This window comes from Pleurodeles waltl, chromosome 1_2 (genome assembly GCF_031143425.1).
Source record: "Pleurodeles waltl isolate 20211129_DDA chromosome 1_2, aPleWal1.hap1.20221129, whole genome shotgun sequence".
In the NCBI taxonomy this organism is placed as follows: Eukaryota; Metazoa; Chordata; class Amphibia; order Caudata; family Salamandridae; genus Pleurodeles; species Pleurodeles waltl.
Window position 1 is genome coordinate 130,218,145 of NC_090437.1, and position 20,810 is coordinate 130,238,954.

Sequence of the window (20,810 nt, forward strand, 5' to 3'; positions counted from 1 at the left end):
AATACAGGGTGGAGTGACTATGGGCCTCATTATGACCCTGGCGGTACAGAACCGCCAGGGTCAACGGGGGCGGGAGCACCGCCGACAGGCCGGCGGTGCTCCCTTGGGCATTCCGACCGCGGCGGTAACGCCGCGGTCGGACCGGGACAACTGGCGGTCTCCCGCCAGTTTCCCGCTGCCCAAATGAATCCTCCAAGGCGGCGCAGCATGCTGCGCCGCCTTGGGGATTCTGACACCCCCTACCGCCATCCTGTTCCTGGCGGTTCGCCCGCCAGGAACAGGATGGCGGTAGGGGGTGTCGCGGGGCCCCTGGGGGCCCCTGCAGTGCCCATGCCAATGGCATGGGCACTGCAGGGGCCCCCGTAAGAGGGCCCCGCTAGTATTTCACTGTCTGCATAGCAGACAGTGAAATACGCGACGGGTGCAGTAGCACCCGTCGCACCTTCCCACTCCGCCGGCTCGATTACGAGCCGGCTTCATCGTGGGAAGGTTGTTTTCCCCTGGGCTGGCGGGCGGCCTTTTGGCGGCCGCCCGCCAGCCCAGGGGAAAACTTGGAATACCCTCCGCGGTCTCTGGACCGCGGAGCGGTATTTTGGAGGGGGGAAGTCTGGCGGGCGGCCTCCGCCGCCCGCCAGACTTAGAATGAGGGCCTATGTCTCTAGGACTGTAGATATGAAATGACAGCCAAAGTCTCAAGGAAGTGAGCAGGAACATAGAAGGACTGTTGGTAGTCCACCCCCTTGGCAGAAGGAGAAGAGGGGCATTTGAGTCTCGCCAGAGAGTGTGCATGTTTGGCTATTACCCACAAGAGTAGGAGAGAGACAGGTGAAGCAAGTAGAGAAAATTATGACAATGACTTTACAGGACAAACTCAGAGAAGGTTTGGGTAATTAACAGACATGTTAGAACCCATACACAAGTGTGTGGAGAGTATGGGTGAACTGCTTCACACCCAAGAAGTAAGTCACCCTACTTATGGTATCCAAAAGAGACCACTCATTGACCTGGGGGCACGTGGAGATGGCCTAAACTAAATGATGAAAGAGAAAGAGAGCAAGATGTGCTTCCTAGAAGTAGAAAACCCTGAGCCTCAGAACGTGAGCGGTTACAGTTCCAAAGCACCCATGGCCAGCCAGACCACAGAATGGGATCCAGTGAGGTTAGGGGATGGGTGACACTCCACAACACACCAGCACAGCATATGAGTGCCCAAGCAAATTTGTGCAGTGTTGACCTCATTCCCATTGAGACCATCGCAGAAGGGGAAACCCTGTTTGTAGATAATTTAGCAAACGGCACAAAGAGGTGAGCCCATGGCCAGAAGATGTGTACTTAGACACACACAACATGGTGAATGCTGAAGACTGCATTCTGATCTCAAGGGTGATCCAGATTGGGATGACTTCTACATGAGGAACTGTCTGCTTATATGGCAGAAGTACCCCTGACAACACCATCCCCAACATGCCACCACCCCTTTGCATCAGATGCCCCTGATACTTAAGGGACCTTGGGCACCACATTATGGGGTCATTAAGACCCCAGCAGTCGGCGATAATGTGGCGGTAAGTACCACCAACAGGCTGGCGGTACTTACCGCCATATTATGCCATTGGCGGGTTGGCTGAAGCCACCCTGCCAATGTACCATGGCGGTAACAGGACCGGGCTGGAGATATCCATCTCCAGCCCGGTGGCTGCCATTGTTCCACTTGTGGGATTATGACCCCATCTACCGCCATGGTTTTCGTAGCATTTGTAAAGCCACGAAAACCATGGCGGTAGGCCATGTCAGTGACAGGGAATTCCTTCCCTGTCACTGATAGGGGTCCTCTTTCCTCTCCAGTCCCCCCCCCCCCCCACCGTCCCTGCCTCTCCAACCCCCCTGGTCCCCTACATTCACACCACCTCTTCACACACACACACACACACACACACACGCGCATTCATACACCCATTCCCACATGCTTACACACATGCATACATCCATTCACACACACATCCGCACACACTTCCAAACATGCACATTTCACAACATACACGCACTCACACGTCCGTACATGCACACATGCATTCATCACTCAACACACACCTGCATTCACGCACACACATACATTCCCACACACACACAACATCCCACCCCCTCCCCTGTCGGAGACCCGACTTACCTTGATCCAGGGGGTCCTCCAGCAGGAGACAGGACGGGGCGCTGCAACCACCAGCAGCGCCCACCAGCAGAATACCACCAGGCCCTATTATTGGTCATAATACTGCTGGCGGCGGTCTACTGGCGTGGCACTGCTGGTGGTAGCAGCGCCACCTTACCGCCATCTGCTGGCATGGCCATTCTTGTGGCGGAAATCCGGCTGTGGTCATAATATGGCGGATGGCTGGTAGCCACAGTGACGGTCTTTGGGCAGACGTCGTCGCGGTGGTAGGCGTTTTTTACCACCAATGTCAGAATGAGGGCCTATGTTGCTTGGCCACAGGAGGACAAGGAAAACCTCAGAAAACAGTTGCCGCTACTCACAGAGGGAGCAATGAAATTCATCAGGGCATTTGAAAAACAGACTGCATGTATCACCCTGACAGTAGGGGATGTATAGAGCCTGCTTTGTTACTTCATAGGAGATGAAACAGACACAGTATTTTCAAAAGGCTGGAGTTAAAAATGTGACCCTCACAGACACCAGGTGTGATGGGTCTCCATTTAATGTGGTCAGGTGTGTAGTTTGGAGCAGCTGAGGAAAATGTACCCCGATAGACCAGACATCGGGTCCCTCATGAGTCCATGCAACCAAATGAGGATTCCATACAATACATCAACAAGATGAAAGAAAAATTGACCCAGGAAGTAGGTCAGGGCTGGAAAATGACAGGAAGTAATGTATTACTATTTTATGATGTAGTCAAGAAAGGGTTTCCCCCTGATGTGCAGGAGAGACTAGATAACAATGTGGCACTGGAGGCCAAGCCCTGGACCCAAATTCAGGCACACATCATTTTTGTAAGAAAAAGCAGGAGAAAGGAAAAAGTAAACAGGAAGTAGCAGAGAAAGCAGTAGGCAAGGTGGGATAGCCGGAATTAGTGAAGAAAGGAGTAATAGAATGAGCTGTAATGGCAGCAGCCACTCAGATGACTGCATTGACTACTGGAACAGTCAAAGGGGCCACCCAACGACAGTACCCACCACAGTAGAATGATGTAAGGCCAGAGAGAAGTAGTAGTGGGGGACGCGGATGAGTAGGAAGAGGTAGGATGGGTCCTCCAAGAAGGGATGAAGCATGTTATTATTGTCAGAGGTTTGGACATCTTATTAAGGACTGCAATATGAAGAGATGGGATGAGCTCAATGGAAGAACGAGAATGTATGGTCAATCAGGAAATATGAGTCACTTGCAGCAAAGTCCACTAATAATATATGTGCCCCAGACACCCCTGCAAAACGTGCAGCTCCAAGCAACGCCCCAAACGCAGCAGGGACTGCCTCAGCAGAGTTACCAGGCACTCTACAGATATTCCACTCCAAAGTGGACAAGTGTAGTTATGAGGGGAGGAAATTCTTTCCATGTGAACAATGTGGGAGAATACATACAATTAGGATACCCACAGAGTGTTTCTATGTGTCCAGTCTTGTCAGTAATGCACAGGCCAGATAAGGAATACACTGTGACGGTAACCATAAGTGACAAGAGGTATGCATTCCTCATACATACAGTAGCAATAACATCATGTATTAGAGAGAGAGGAGGAGAGACAGGCTTTCCCATTTCCAACAGATCCATGGGCACAGAGGGATTCTCTGGGGAAGTTTTAAGGGTTCCTTTTACCAAACCAGTGGAGGTGAAGTTGGATGGAGGCACATTGATGGCTATTTACTGTTCTCTCCAGCTGCCCCAGCAAATTTGTTAGGAAGAGATCTAAAGGCCAACTTAACTATGACCATTCAGTTTGAACAAGATGGTATCATGATCTGTTCCACACCTAGAATTCCACCTTCCAGAATAATGGCACTAACTGTAAATTCCTCCAGCAGAGACCAAATTAGGGCATGACTGTAGGAAAGTACCATCTTGCCTGGCATGTTACCCCCATAGTTCACTGTATATATGTTGTTTTAATGTATGTGTCACTGGGACCCTGCCAGCCAGTGTGCCCTGTATGTGTTCCCTGTGTGATGACTAACTGTCTCACTGAGGCTCTGCTAACCAGAACCTCAGTGGTTATGCTCTCTCTGCTTTCTAAATTGTCACTAACAGGCTAGTGACCAATTTCACCAATTCACATTGACATACTGGAACACCCTTATAATTCCCTAGTATATGGTACTGAGGTATCCAGGGTATTGGGGTTCCAGGAGATCCCTATGGGCTGCAGCATTTCTTTTGCCGCCCATAGGGAGCTCTGACAATTCTTACACAGGCCTGCCACTGCAGCCTGAGTGAAATAACGTCCACGTTATTTCACAGCCATTTACCACTGCACTTAAGAAACTTATAAGTCACCTATATGTCTAACCTTCACCTGGTGAAGGTTGGGTGCTAAGTTACTTAGTGTGTGGGCTCCCTGGCACTAGCCAAGGTGCCCCCACATCGTTCAGGGCAAATTCCCCGCACTTTGTGAGTGCGGGGACACCATTTCACGCGTGCACTATACATAGGTCACTACCTATGTATAGCATCACAATGGTAACTCGGAACATGGCCATGTAACATGTCTAAGATCATGGAATTGTCACCCCAATGCCATTCTGGCATTGGGGAGACAATTCCATGATCCCCGAGTCTCTAGCACAGACCCGGGTATTGCCAAACTACCTTTCCCGGGGTTTCACTGCAGCTGCTGCTGCTGCCAACCCCTCAGACAGGTTTCTGCCCTCCTGGGGTCCAGGCAGGCCTGGCCCAGGAAGGCAGAACAAAGGACTTCCTCAGAGAGAGGGTGTTACACCCTCTCCCTTTGGAAAAAGGTGTCAGGGCTGGGGAGGAGTAGCCTCCCCCAGCCTCTGGAAATGCTTTGATGGGCACAGATGGTGCCCATCTCTGCATAAGCCAGTCTACACCGGTTCAGGGATCCCCCAGCCCTGCTCTGGTGCGAAACTGGACAAAGGAAAGGGGAGTGACCACTCCCCTGACCTGCACCTCCCAGGGGAGGTGCCCAGAGCTCCTCCAGCGTGCCCCAGACCTCTGCTATCTTGGATTCAGAGGTGTGCTGGCACACTGGACTGCTCTGAGTGGCCAGGGCCAGCAGGTGACGTCAGAGACTCCTTCTGATAGGCTCTTACTTGTGTTGCTAGCGTATCCTCCTACCTAGGTAGCCAAACCTCCTTTTCTGGCTATTTAGGGTCTCTGCTTTGGGGAATTCTTCAGATACCGAATGCAAGAGCTCATCAGAGTTTCTCTGCATCTCTCTCTTCACCTTCTGCCAAAGGATCGACCGCTGACTGCTGAGAACACCTGCAAAACCGCAACAAAGTAGCAAAGACGACTACTGCAACCTTGTATCACTGATCCTGCCACCTTCTCGACTGTTTCCTGGTGGTGCATGCTCTGGGGGTAGCCTGCCTCCTTTCTGCACCAGGAGCACTGAAGAAATCTCCCGTGGGACGATGGAATCCTCCCCCTGCAACCGCAGGCTAACAAAAAGACTGCATCATCGGTCCTCTGGGTCCCCTCTCAGCACGACGAGCGTGGTCCCTGGAACTCAGCAACCCTGTCCAAGTGACTCCAACAGTCCAGTGACTCTTCAGTCCAAGTTTGGTGGAGGTAAGTCCTTGCCTCCCCACGCTAGACTGCATTGCTAGGTGCCTCGTGATTTGCAGCTGCTCCGGCTCCTGTGCACTCTTCCAGGATTTCCTTTGTGCACAGCCAAGCCTGGGTCCCCGACACTCTAACCTGCAGTGCACAACCTTCTGAGTTGTCCTCCGGCATCGTGGGACTCCCTTTTGTGTCTTCGGGTGGACTATGGTTCACTCCTCTTCCAAGTGCCTGTTCAGGTACTTCTGCGGGTGCTGCCTGCTTCTGTGAGGGCTCCCTGACTTGCTGGGCGCCCCCTCTGTCTCCTCATCCAAGTGGCGACATCCTGGTCCCTCCTGGGCCACAGCAGCATCCAAAAACCCTAACCGCAACCCTTGCAGCTAGCAAGGCTTGTTTGCGGTCTTTCTGCGTGGGAACACCTCTGCAAGCTTCTTCACGACGTGGGACATCCATCCTCCAAAGGGGACATTTCTAGCCCTCTTCGTTCTTGCAGAATCCACAGCTTCTACCATCCAGTGGCAGCTCCTTTGCACCCTCAGCTGGCATTTCCTGGGCATCTGCCCACTCTCGACATTGTCACGACTCTTGGACTTGGTCCCCTTGTTCCACAGGTACTCAGGTCCGGAAATCCACTTTGGTTGATTTGCTGGTGTTGGTCTTCCTTGCAGAAATCCCCTATCACGACTTCTGTGCTCTCTGGGGGTTATAGGTGCACTTTACACCTACTTTTCAGGGTCCTGGGGTGGGCTATTTTTCTAACCCTCACTGTTTTCTTACAGCCCCAGCGACCATCTACAAGCTCACATAGGTTTGGGGTCCATTCGTGGTTCGCATTCCAATTTTGGAGTATATGGTTTGTGTTGCCCCTATACCTATGTGCTCTTATTGGAACCTACTGTAACTTTACACTGCTTGCATTACTTCCTTTTGCTATTACTGCATATTTTTGGTATTGTGTACATATATCTTGTGTATATTTGGCATCCTCACACTGAGGGTACTCACTGAGATACTTTTGGCATATTGTCATAAAAATAAAGTACCTTTATTTTTAGTATACCTGTGTATTGTGTTTTCTTATGATATTGTGCATATGACACCAGTGGTATAGTAGGAGCTTTGCATGTCTCCTAGTTCAGCCTAAGCTGCTCTGCTATAGCTAACTTCTATCAGCCTAAGCTGCTAGAAACACCTCTTCTACACTAATAAGGGATAACTGGACCTGGTACAGAGTGTAAGTACCCCTTGGTACCCACTACAAGCCAGGCCGCCCTCCTACAATGACTCACTGATATGGAGGCATTTACTACAGTGGTATACACTATCTTAACACAAACACCAGAGTTATTGGGAAAGGACATCCAATTGCCCAAGGAATTCCGCTTTAGACAACAGGGACAAGACTCTGTGCTGTCAGATACTGAGATGATATTACAGATAGAGGCTTTGGAATTAACACAGACCTGTGGCACTCTAATAACCAGCGACCATAGTAATGTTTTATGGACATGTGTCATCTTCCTTGAGCCTGGAAAGAGGGTTAGGGAGGTGCTAGATGATCAACTGCTTCAGAATAGCCTCAAGAAAAGAGTGGTACCTTTTCAGGAAGACATACAACTTAGAACTATGTTAGAAATCAAAAACGCCCGCACCAAGCAGCACGTTTGATTGAGTAAAAGAAGCAGACCTGTCACTAGTACCAGAGACCTTGGGGACTAAGAGTCACCACGATGTTGGCCTTATCTGCATTGCTGCACCATTCCAGATTACACTGAAGGAAGGTAACCTCTTAACAGAGTAAAGCAATATCCCCTGTCCAAGGAGGCAGAGGAGGGAATTGCCCCTACTATACAGGTATTTGTACAACAGAGAGTAGTTTACCCTGGAGTGTCTCCTTGTAACACCCCTATTTACCTGGTCAAGAAAGCTAAGGGCAATACTAGGCACATGGTTCAAGACCTGCTCTCTTTGAACAACATAGTATTACCAGAATTCCCAATTGTCCCTGACCCCTCCAACATCCTGATGAATATTCCTCAGGAAGCCAGGTATTTCTCAGTTATTGATATAAAAAACACCTTCTTCAGCATCCCCCTCCATCCAGACAACCACTATCTGACTGCGTTTTCCTATCCCGGGACAGTACTCTTGCTTCCCCTACTTTTTGTGGGTCCCCCAGCATGTTCAACAAAGCAATCAAGAATGATCTGTCAAATTTTCAATGTCACAGCACTCTGTTGTAATATGTCAATGACATACTGGCTTATAGTCCTACTGAACAACAGTGTAGAAAGGACACTAGGGCCCATAGTTATATATATTTTTTTTGTGATGCATTTGGCAGCCTCCATACGGCAAATGACAAAGCCAGAAACTGTCAAAGGAATGCAGATGTTTCTGGGTCTCTGTAACTACATTACGTAAAACAGTGGGTATTTGACTATACCACATTAATAGCCCTCTTGTTAGCTGCTATCAAACAGGCAAAAGACATAGAGGATAGGATAATATGGGAGATGAAGGAAACTTTTCAGAAGTTGAAAAGTGAAATATCAAATGCTCCAGTCTTGGGAACTCCAGATTACACCAAAGAGTTCTCTTTATTCTGCCATTGCATACTTCAGTGGACTGCTCGACTCAGTTATGAAAGAACACCATCCCTGTGAGCAGGTTCTGGCCACTGCAGACTTTGCTGTACAGAAGAGCAGCCCCATAGTTCTGGGGGTACCCTTGATGCTCTATGCAGAACATGCAGTATTTGCTATTTTTCAGAAAGCCAAGACCACTTTAACCACTCAGAAAGTGTTAGGATATGAGGTGATACTGTCACTACCATCTTTGAAGGGTATGAATCCTGAGACTTTCTTTGCTCACCCAATATTAAACCCTGAGGAGGATGCGCACGACTGTGCTACATATAGTCTCAACGATTGCAGTCAAGCCACAGAGGACTATACCAGGTAGCATTGTCTACTTTGTTGATGGCTCCTCCAGAATTGACAAAGAGGCAGGAATTAGACATACAGGGACAGCAGTAGTCAAGACGCAGGAGCACGGTTCCTCTGATACACTGCAGGTCATAGAACAATTAACATTACCCGCACAATATTCCACTCAGGCAGCAGAACTAACAGCATCATTAGCAGCCTGTAAGTTAGTAGCAGGATAAGTAATTACCATATACACTGACTCCACATATTTAACGACCACTGTGCACTAATGCATCATGAGATTGATCAGGAGAGGGTTTCTTAAATCAGGTGATAGTCCTGTGATGCATAGAAACCTCACAGAGGCTCTAATGGAGGCACTTGCATTACCACAGGCAGTGGTCGTTATGAAGTGTGCAGCAGATCAGGCAGCTAAGGATGCACCTAGATGCCCAAAGGTACTATCAGACCCACAACCTGCCCCCATTCTGGTGGCTAAGACTGCCTCCCCAACAGAGTCTGGATCCAAGACTACCACAGACAAAGACACTCCTCATTACACTGAGACAGCATGATTACACCTGAGAGAACTGCAGGAAGCTGCTTTCTTGCACGAAAAGCAGTTATGGGAAGACAGAGGGGGCATCCAGTCAGGGAATTACTTAGTGTATAGATAGCTATCCATGGGAAAACCAGTAATGCCACAGGCTTTACTTGTTTACAATCACCCTGGATCAGATCCATTTGCCAGTCCACACCTCCAGGAACTATTTGGCAATGTAAATACAACAAGACTGGTTTGTCTCCAATTTATACAACATAATCACTATGTATCTGCACAGCTTTACAATCTGCAAACAGTACTCTCCTAATCCCACCTTAAAAGTGATAAATTCTACCATCCCACCATCACAAGATCCCTTTAAACTACTTTATTTGGACTTTGTGGGAATGATCAATAGATGCAATAACTACAGAAGCCTCATTGTGGTGGTCTGCCTTTCTCCCAATGGGATGAATCAGGACCATGCACCCATTGTGATGCCAAGTCATTAGCCACATTCCTAGTTCAGGTAGTGATTCCATAATGGGGAATCCCAGAATGGATAAGATCCGACAATAGCACTCATTTTTCCAATGAAATCGTTGAACACATCACAACACTGTTAGGGATAAAGCATAAACTATCCTCTGTGTACCACCCCCAAAGCAATGGTGTGGTGTACAGCTGAACGGCCTACTGAAGAGCATGATCAGCAAGCCATACTGCACCAAATGGACTTACTTTGCTACAAATGAATGGGAGAACAAATGTATTGCCTTTTGCTTTGACCGTACATATTCAGCTGAACATTCTAGAACTTGAAATCACACGAGAGCTGAATTTTAAAATAACTTTGCCAATTGATAAACAAAGACACTATTTGCTGGAAGTGCTAATCAGTGATTGCCAAACGGTAATTTATTAGAGAGATTTATTTTTGAACTCTTTGAGAACTTGGTAATAAAAACTTATTTTGAAGATCAAGAACTGTTGTAAATAATTGGAAAAAGACTGAAGTATTTTTTATATTTGTTTTAGCTCTGCTCACGTTGAGAAAAAAACATGTTTAATTAAAAGCTGCTTTATATTTTTGATTTGTTTTGATTTTTGAATGTGGTAATTTTGGTCTGACTTCAGGGAAGCCATGAATCTGGATCAAGGTAAACAGAGTAAATGTAAATATGTGTGTATCGGTTTAGCAATAGTGTGTGATTGTGAGTATATTAGCAATTGCTAGATTGAGTGTGTCAGTGAATGACAATTTAGAGAGTACAGTTACACCAGTGCATGGAGAAATGCATGCAAAGCAAGATCAATTGTATGAGGATGAAAGATCGCTTCATCATCACAATTCAAAGGGAGATTTGTGTTTTAATGTATACTACAGATTACTGTATGAATACATTGAAACTATGGATGTGCCTGATTGTTATGTGTGTGCGCAGTTCCTTCATCTGTACAGCAAGGAATTACATACCATAGTCAGCCTTTGAATTATGTTATTAGCTGCAGCTTATTATTAACACGTCTATATAATCAAGAGTATATTCAGTACTTCTACTCTAACTATGTTGTCTTTTCTTTTGTGCCTATTAATCAGCATCTTAGTAGTATTAAGTTAAAGAATATTGACATAGTGGGAGGTTTCTTGGAACTTACACTAACCTTTGGCACTGCTTACACTCACAAGAATAAGCTGACACGCATTCTCACACAAGTAGAAAAAGATTTTTATTAATGAAGTGGATGACCGGGGAAAGGCAATGAAAACTAAAATAGAAAAGGAAATAGTTTTACAGGATTGGCAGAAAGATGCTACACATCTTCCAGGTGGTGGTACAGAAGGACGATTAGCTTTAGAATGGCAACTTGTAGGGACGTTAAGTTTATGTAGGCCGCAGTCAAAGATTGATAATACAAAATACCTAGGTCTAACCACAGCACTCAATATTAGCCCGAGTAGATATTATTTGTATACATTTAAAGTCACAAAAGTTCCGAACCAGTCTCTCTTGAAAAGCAAATTCTTCTTAATTGCAAGATTACGGTACCAACAATTTCAGTCATGTAGAATCAGTCCTTCGTTATCAATTTGCTCATCAACAGCCTTTGAAAAGTGAATTCTTTATTGTAAGATCACCGTATCAACAATTGCAATCATGTAAAATCAGTCCTTAGGTCTCAATTTGCTCATCAACATCCAACACATGTTTCGTCACTAATGTGACCTTTTCAAGGCCTTAAAGAACAGAAACAAACATATAGGGGGTAATTACGAGTTTGGTGGTTTCAAGATCACCATGTTGGCGGTGGCAGTTGTACCGCCAAGAGGCTGGTGGAGAAGACTGGCAAGCTATGATCATGATGGTCCACACTACAGAATACCGCCAAATCACCGCCCTCACTGCCAGTGTGGTCAGGCTGCCATGGACGGCGGGAGGCACCTTCAGGCCGGCAGAGACCATGTTTCCATCGGACAGATTACGAAGTTGCACACCGTCAAGGTTTCTGCTGCGGTTGCACCACCACGGAAACACTGGCAGAAACCAGCAGTTTAAAAGGAGACACCTTCAGGAAGTCATGACTGTCTGGAGCCGCCATGGAAGCTCATGTGGACGTCTTCCAGCTGCTCCTGCTCACCCAACGGCTCCAGAACCAGTGACGACATCGACGGCAGCAACCGTGCATAAACACAATTACCTGTCACTGTTGCATAATGCCAAGGTTGTAATGCACACACAACATGCACATCAGGCACGAGTGATCATGGTAACACAGAAACGTACACTGACACGAACATTCACTTACAGATACATACACACAGACTCAGTGCACACACCGCGGCCAACACACACTACCAAAACACACACCGAGCCGCGCACACACACAGCACCCGCCCTGTCAAACACAACAGCACACAACACCAGCCATGTATACAACAATGGCACCTCACACACACCGTCAATACTCCACAACACACACCCCCACCTCACAATACATCCCAACACAACGTAACAACACCTTTGTACCAATACACACAATCACACAGCTATACAATGAGCCATACATTACTCTATGCAAACACATTACACTGTGCTTCGGACATACCAATCACCACACACACAATACAACTACACAAGGGCACACCACAAACCAAATAACAAATGCCAACACTAACAAAACACACAATATCAACACAAATTAATGTCTCAAACACAGACATACCGAACACACCAAACCAACCATCTTAGCAGGACAAATGCTAAGCACACAACCACAGAAGCAGGCCAGATACAACTGGTAGCACAACCACAACACACAAAACACATTCACACACACAGGCAAGGCCATGAGGAATGAAAGGCAAGACAAAGATGTAACTTTGGGACCAAATACTGGGCATCCCAGATGCAAGTATATTAAAAAATATAAATACATAACTGTATACATTCAAACATTGCTGTTAGGCCAGTCCAAAAATAAACATGTACAATGCACAGATGGCATATTATAGTGCACCTACTTGACTCCTGATTGCTAATCAACCTCCACGTGCAGGGGCATCAAGGGGGCAGGCAGGCACCTCAGGGGTGGAGGGGGGGTCTTTGTTTAGGTTTGGGAGGTGGGTCTTTGGGCTTGGGCAGGGGACTTTTGAGGCGGCTTACGGGAGGGCTGGGAACACTTTGGAGGGGAAGACTTCAGGTGGGAGAGGGGCATGGGTAGTAGCAGGGGGGCAGGAGAGGACTTGGTGGTGGAGGTGAACTTGGGGAGGGAGCAGATCGTTTAGGGGTCACACAGGGTGAGAGGAGTAGGGAAAAGGTTCAACTCAGAGGAAAAACTTCTTAGACACATGGGGAATGTCATGGCAAAAGGGTTTGGGAGTGGAGGGAGAGAGAGTGCTTGTAGGAGGTGTCGTGGATGTCTTAGGTGCATGTGTGTTCAAGGAATGCATGTGTGTGAAGGGTGTCTTGGCTGGGTGAGTGTGGGCGTTTATGTGTCTTGGGAGGAAGGAGGTGCAGGGGGTGATGCTGTGCTGGATGGGTGACTGGTTGGGGTGGTGACTGCAGGTATGGTGGATGTGCTGCATGTATGGGTGTGACAGGTTGTGGTGTCTTGTGGATGAGGTGACGCAGGTGGATGTCTGCGTGTCTGCTGTTGTGTTGACTGTGGGTAGGATAGGTGTCAAGGCTGTATTGGTTAATGTGGGTGTGGTGTGTGCAGGTGTGTCAGATGTAGTGTATGTGAAGGTGGGTGTGGCAGGGGAATCTGTGCAGGGAGTGGCTGTTGTTGTATCTGCAGGTGGGTGCTGTTTGTGTGCATGCTGGTGGTGGGTCTTGTGATGCTTTTGTTTGTCTGTGGAACCGTTGGATGTTGAGGTGGATGCATGCTTGTCTGTCTGTGTGCTGTGGCTGGAACGGGGAAGAGGGGTGCGGGATTGGGAAGAGGAAGATGGAGAGGGGACAGAAGACAAAGGGTAACTGGCTGCCATCAGTACGGAGGCCAGAGCCTGAAAGGAACTCTGTAGGCCAGCCAGTGCACAGTGAACACCCTCCAGGAACGCATAGAACTGTTATATCTGAGTTGCCAGTAACTGGAGGCATTCATGATGGTCGACTGACCCACAGAGATCGGCCTCAGGAGGTCAATAGCTTCCTCACTGAGGGCAGCAGGGCTGACTGGGGCAGGGGCAGAGGTGTGTGCGGCGAATTCATAACATACACACATTTATACATACACAACTGTACGTACGCATCTCCAGGCTAGGCTATCCCTGTTGGCATTACACTTATCCTACATCATGTCACAATATGTTACAACTATCCACGCCTTAATGTCAACCCTCACACCCACATCTGATTCCAAGTAAGTTTGTACGACTGGACTAATCCTATTGAACACCTGTAAAACCATGTCAGCATGCTACTCATGCCCTGCCACGGGTAGGCATATCAAGCAGATTCCAGAACTTACCTCTCAATACTCCTATCACCTATTGGAAGAGCAGGTGACTAATCACAACACATCATGCATGTCCTGGGATAACACCTGGCCAGTCCTTCTCAATTAGCAATGTCCCTTGATAGTCTAGACTACCCTATTCAAAGACCACCCAGCACCTGCCATACATATCACATAGCTGGCTGACCCCCTATATGTATATGGCAACATGGGTACATGAACTGAAGAAGCTAGGAGAAGTGGGACTCCCTTACAGGTGACAAATGATGTGTAGAATACAAGTAAGGAGTAGAGGTGTGGCATGAAATTCACACATTCACAGAGGGAATTCTGCTGGCACAAAACACAGATACACCACATCACTGCATAAATGCTCATGCAGCTACAATGGCCTATAAAGTACACAGGATACATCCATAGGCAATAACTGAGTGCTGTCTCTCAACTACACTTCAGACAGCCACAATTGACGTCATAGGCCAACTACCATTCCCCATGACATGCAGTTACAGTTCTAGGACTTCACTACATGAGTAAACCAACATCAACCATACCTGACTAGTGAGTCCTTGTACCTAACTTCAGGCTACACATATTGCACACCAAAATGACATGTACACATGGACCTACACGACTGCCAGTGCATATACATTTCCCATTACAACAAATACCTGCACAAGAAACAGTGTTTCAAATATACCATTACATCATGATCATATAAGTAATGCTAAACATAATCTTCACCAGACTGGACACAACAACAAGGTCAAGGGCAGCAAAGATTGTCCCACTTCATAAGTTGTGTCCCCAAGTAACCATTGAGGCATTATGTAGGCAGCATATTACTCTGGTTGCTAAGGAACTAGTAGGGCATTGCCAGACCTAGCATTGACATAGCAGATTGTAATAGGCAAACTCTGCAAAGGAACTCACCTCCTCTAGAACCAACCCATTGGGACAGAGAAGAAATGCCCACATGTCAATCACATGGAAGAGCATGATGAGTTCAAATACACAACTCAGACACCCAAAGTAGATTGTCCTATCATTGTAACCTTCACATACACCATTGAATGGACAATGGGTGTACAGCAACAAACACAGATTTGTACTGTCCTACGCAGGTCAAAACTGTGCTGTACTTGAGATATTAACCTCACATGTAGTCCATACCCGAACAGTATTGACCCTGTACCATATAGGTGAGTCACACAGTTGACACAACAGATGATCAGCACAGCTGGGAGTGGTCAGACACCTTGGAGAGACCAACGCTCATATACAGATGGATGGGCCAGGTTAGAGTCAATGGGTATGGGGAAACACCAAGGCCATGTAGGCTCTCATTACTCTAATGAGACTACTGGATTTCGAGTGGCAGAATCACCTGTGGTGTGGGAGAGTGAGTCTAACCCACTACAGGTGACACCTGTCCCTCCAATCCGGGTTTTGCTCCAGCTAACTAGCAGTGCCTCATCTCTACCCTATGGCAGGGATGATTGGGCAGCCGAGCACATGGCATAACTGGTTTCTCAGGGAAGCCGTGGTCTCTCAGGTCTCATCCGTTTCTCTCAATTACATTAGTCTCACATACACAATGACAAACAAAGGCAGTATATATTTTAAAAATGCTTTAATAAAGCGACTGCATCTTAGATAGCAAAGCGTTGACTGCAATAACCAGGACGATATAGCATGACAAGATTAAAATTGTGACAAGGAGAGTAAAACAGAAATATAATGCTACCATATTGTCACTAGAGTGAACAGACTAATTCCTACCTAGGCTATGATAGAGCACAGCATGTTAAGCTCTAATTCTACCCTTCAGGTTCCTCTGGGAAGACATCATCCCCAATACCTGAGCAAAGGCCTGAAGTCTGCAAAACAGCTGTAGCAAAGCATTCGGCAATCAGCATACAGTCATGGTTCTCTGGCTGGAATCTCCCTCTAACATGTAAGGGACAGGAAAGTGTTTTTATAATAAAACAGCTGGTGTTCTAAGAAAATCTCCCTACGTAGGGATGTGTATTTTCTATGAATGTCAGAGACTAAACTTATTCACAAATTTGTTTATTGGTATTTTCATCTTTACTTTGCTTCATGTTTCTACATTTGTTTTCGTTTCATACAATATGGTATGTATTCTTATACCATTACATAGCTGGCATTGTATATAATATGCATTGATGCAATATATCACTTGGTATACATTTGCAGTTAATCAGTTACACAATTCCATTGCTATGACATCCACAGTTATCTTACCATGTTGTACCTGTTATTTGTTGTGTTTTATCATTGTCAACCCCTTATACATTTGCAGGAGTAAAAGTCCCATAGGGTTTCTGATGTTTATCAGCATGCTCATACAACAGTGTATACTGCTTTAAAGCTATTTCTAGTATGTGCGTTCAATTGGAGTAGTTTGATTAGGTAAAAAGAGGAGAAAAGAAAAAAGGATCATGAGCTTTGTATATATGCAAATTTGAATGTAAGGGGGAAGGGGCAGAACAATAAGGGAGAAAAAGATTAACATTCAACAATTGCCGGCAATGGACACTTGTGCAGATTACACTTATGCGATTATTTCCTGTTGGAGTGGGGTTACATTGTTGCAGAACAGCTTATTAATAGGAGGGCTGGGTCAGGTATTAGGTTAAGCAGGCGTTGTCATTTTTATTTCCAGTGTCAGGGTATATCTGGCTAACTTTTCTTATTCAGTTCCCCCATGCATTGTGTTTTCTTGTCAGGGGGGCGTCCACGCACACTTCTCCACTGCCTCTACTGATAGGTGCATTCCCTCATCACGCAGCCGCAGTAACATTCCCTCCCAGCTAGCAGACAATGGAAACTGTCTCAACCCCAAAACCTCCTCCTGCGCCAGTGCCGTGCCTTCAGCTCCCGCCCACACCTCGAGATATCGCTTCCAGGCCTGTGTCGGTGGCGGGTCAGGTGATTTCCATCTGCGGGTCACTAATCGCTTTGTTACAATGAGTCCTAAGTCTGCGAAGCGTACTTCTGCTCTATGTTGCTTGCTTCTGGGAAATAAACCTAGGATAGATGCTTCCCATGTAAAGGGTATTTGTAGTGCTATACAGTCGGATAGGCTTTCCTTTACTGCTCTCCAGTAGGAACTCAAGGCAGGACAGGACCAGAGCATGTGTAGCAGGTCTGCTCCGATCTCATGGCATCTGGGGCAGGCTGCATCTCTGCGAGCAAAGTATCTATTCACTCGAGCCGGTGTGAGGTATGCTCTATTCACTATGTAGAATTGGATTAAGCGGAATCGGGAATTGCGAGGCACGTTAAGGTGGCCTGAAAGGGCAGCTTTCCATCGTGGTACTGTGATTGAAATGCCTGAGTCTGTTTCCCATGCCATACGTAGCGCTTCGTTGTCTAGGGCGGTTTGGGATCTCAAAGCATCTGCTAGCCAGCTAATCAGATGATGCCCTCGGCACGTCACCTGTAGGTATTGATCAGTAAGTGAGTGGGAGGAGCCACAGAGATGTCGCCTCATTTGGATCTCATTGCCCCTATCAGGGAGCGGTGCAATAAAGATTTACCTGGTGGTAGTCCCATCTCCTGTAGGTTGGCAAAGGGGAGCAGTTAGGATTCTTCGTACAGATCTCCCAGTGCTTCTATTTCTATTTCATGCCATGTGTGCAGTTCGGATTCTGACGTGATTATGGTGCCTCTTTGTGTGCCTAATAATGTCAAGGCCAGTGGAAAGGGAAGCTGTGTGTGTGTAAGGCGAAGTGAGCGACGGAAGCATTTGTGAGCCACCCTAAGAAAGAGTTGCCGGGGGGTTTGTGCCTGTGTGAGTGGGTGAAGTAAATGTTGTATCTGTGGGAGTGTCCAGGGTCTGCTCTCTGATGCTGTGTCTACATGTTAAAGATCCGCCAGCCATCTGGCTATCCACTGAAGTTGAGCCGCTAGGTAGTATTGTTCCAGGTTAGGAATTGCTAGTCCGCCCTTATCTGGTGTCAGGTACAGTTTCTTTAAAGCAACCCTACAGCGGCCATCATTCCAAATGAATTCCCTCAGTCCTGTCTCCAGAGCCCTGATGAAACCAGGGGGAACATAGTGCGGGAGATTAGTGAAGAAGTATAGAAGTCGGGGCAGGACCACCATTTTCAGGAGTGCTATCCTGCCTGCTACTGACAGCGGTAGTGTTTTCCAGAAGACCATTTGGGATTTAACCGAGGACACGGCTCTTACAAAGGTTGCCCTCAAATATGTCTTCCTCACGGTGGTATACTCGAATACCTAAGTATCTGAATGTATGGGGTTGCCATGGGACAGGATTTCTGGCAATAATAAGTCCCGGGTCAGAAAGTCCCGGGTCGAAGGGAAAGAGGCAGGATTTAGACCAGTTGACTCTCAGGCCAGATGAAAGGGCGAATTGTTGTAGAAATAAGCCAGCCTCAGGAGGGATCTGCGTGATGTCTCGGAAGTATAGAAGAAGGTCATCAGCATATAGTGAAATTATGTGAGTATCATCTCCTAACGGAATACCCCAGCCACCCCCTGCTCGACGCATGGCTATTGCCAAGGGCTCCATAGCGAGTGAGAACAGCAATGGTGAAATGGGGCAACCCTGTCTCGTACCCCTGCCCACTCGAATTGATCCGATATCTCAGACCCCAGCCACACTCGGATTAGTGGTCTGGTATATAGTAACTTAGTCAGGCGAGTGAAGAATGGTTCCACACCGAGTTGCCGAAGGACTCCGAACAGATAGGGCCACTCCAAAGAGTCAAAGCCCTTTTCCAGGTCTAAAACGAGACAGCCCGCTCATGGCCAGTCCCGTTTCGCATATTGCATAACTCGGAATAACTTTCTAATGTTGTGGGAGGTATCTCTAGCCGGGACGAATCCATTCTGGTCCGAGTGTATCAGGCCTGGTACAGCCGGTGCAAGGCGCGTCGCCAGTAATTTGGCTAATATTTTATAATCGGTATTCAACATTGCCAATGGTCTATATGAACCCATGTCTACCGGGTTACCTCCAGGTTTAGGAAGGGAGACCAGCAGTGCTTCTCTCTGAGTGGCTAAAAGATGGCCTTCTCACTCAGCTGACTTGTAGAGTTCAAGTAATTTGGGCGCCAGTTGCACTGCGAAGGCTTTATAAAAGTCAACTGGGAGTCCATCTGGGCCTGGTGTTTTGCCAGATGCGAGCTCGCGGATACTAGATCAAATTTCTTCAAGGTCTAGGGGCACCTCAAGGGCTTCGGCTTGTTCATCCTCTATGTGCGGGAGTACTACTCCGGTGAGGAATTCTAAGCCGAAGTTGTTGTCAGGAGTTGCCCTCGAGGCATAGAGTGCCTCGTAGTGCCTTGCGAATTCAGTTTGTATCTCCTGTGGCGTGTATAGTAGTTCCCCTGTTTGTGAGAGGATTTCCAATATTGGTTTCCTCTCGTAGTCCTGTCGAATCAGCCAGGCCAGGAGCTTGCCTGCCTTATCAGCAGATGTGTGAGTTCTTGCAGAGTGTGCGGAGTAATTCAAGCAACGCAGGCGCTCTAGTTGTGATAGGTGCTCAGCGCGTATTGCTGGCAGTCTCGAGTGATCTGGCTGGTTGTTAGTTGCTTCCCTCTCTGGTTGTATTAGACCCCGCTCTATTTTGGTCAGTTCCCGTTCAACAGAGTGGCGCAGGCTGCATTGGGTGCCCAGATAGTGTCCTCGTATGAAGACCTTAAATGCGTCAAAGCCGACGAGGCCGTGCCATCATTTTGTTAGAAAAATTCTGGGATTGCAACACTTAACGATGCTCGGAAAGCAGAATCTTCCAGCAGCTCCGGCCTCAACCTCCATGTGGGAATAGCCGCGCGGGGGGAACCCCAGCACAAACGTGCAACAGGGGATTGTGATCAGAGTGTGTGCGCCCTAGGTATTCCGAATCTATCACTACCATGGCGAAATTCATGGTGCAAAGTAGAGTAAAAGGAGTAATCCCTGTCCATCTTATGTCGCTCTCTCCACACATCTACCAGTTGCCATTGTTGGGTCCAGTTCACCAGGCCCTTTGAGGCCGCTACCACTGGTGATGTAGGCAGCGGGGGGTAGGAGCGGTCCATTGTCATATCAATTACACTATTGTAGTCCCCCCCAAGAAGCCATGGAAGGCCACTCCAACCCGCCAATTGGTGGGAAAGCCCGTGAAGGAAAGCGGTTTGGTCTGTGTTCAGGCGTATATTGATCTCAGTACAACCATATGACCTGCAAGTTTTCCTCTAACTAGCACAAATCTGCCCTGTGGGTCCACGACCTGCTCCTCTACCTTAAAGGGAGTGCCGGCTCTAATCCAAATTAGCGCACCTTTAGCGTATGCTGAGTGTCCTGTCGCATATAATTGTCCTCTCCAGCGCCAGCGCAGTCGGGGGGCCTCGAGGCTCGTTATGTGTGTCTCCTGTAGGAGAGCTATGTGAACTGAGTGACGTTTGAGATAGGAGTAAATAGCATATCGCCGCTTGGGGGTGTGAATACCTCTCACGTTCTAGGTGATTGTTGTGTATGTGGCCATATTGGAAACTCTGGACTGTCTGATATAACTCCCTGCCCTGCCCTTTCGAGTCGGAACTTGTCATTATTTTCCCTTTTTCCGCTAGGTGTAAAGGATTCAGTA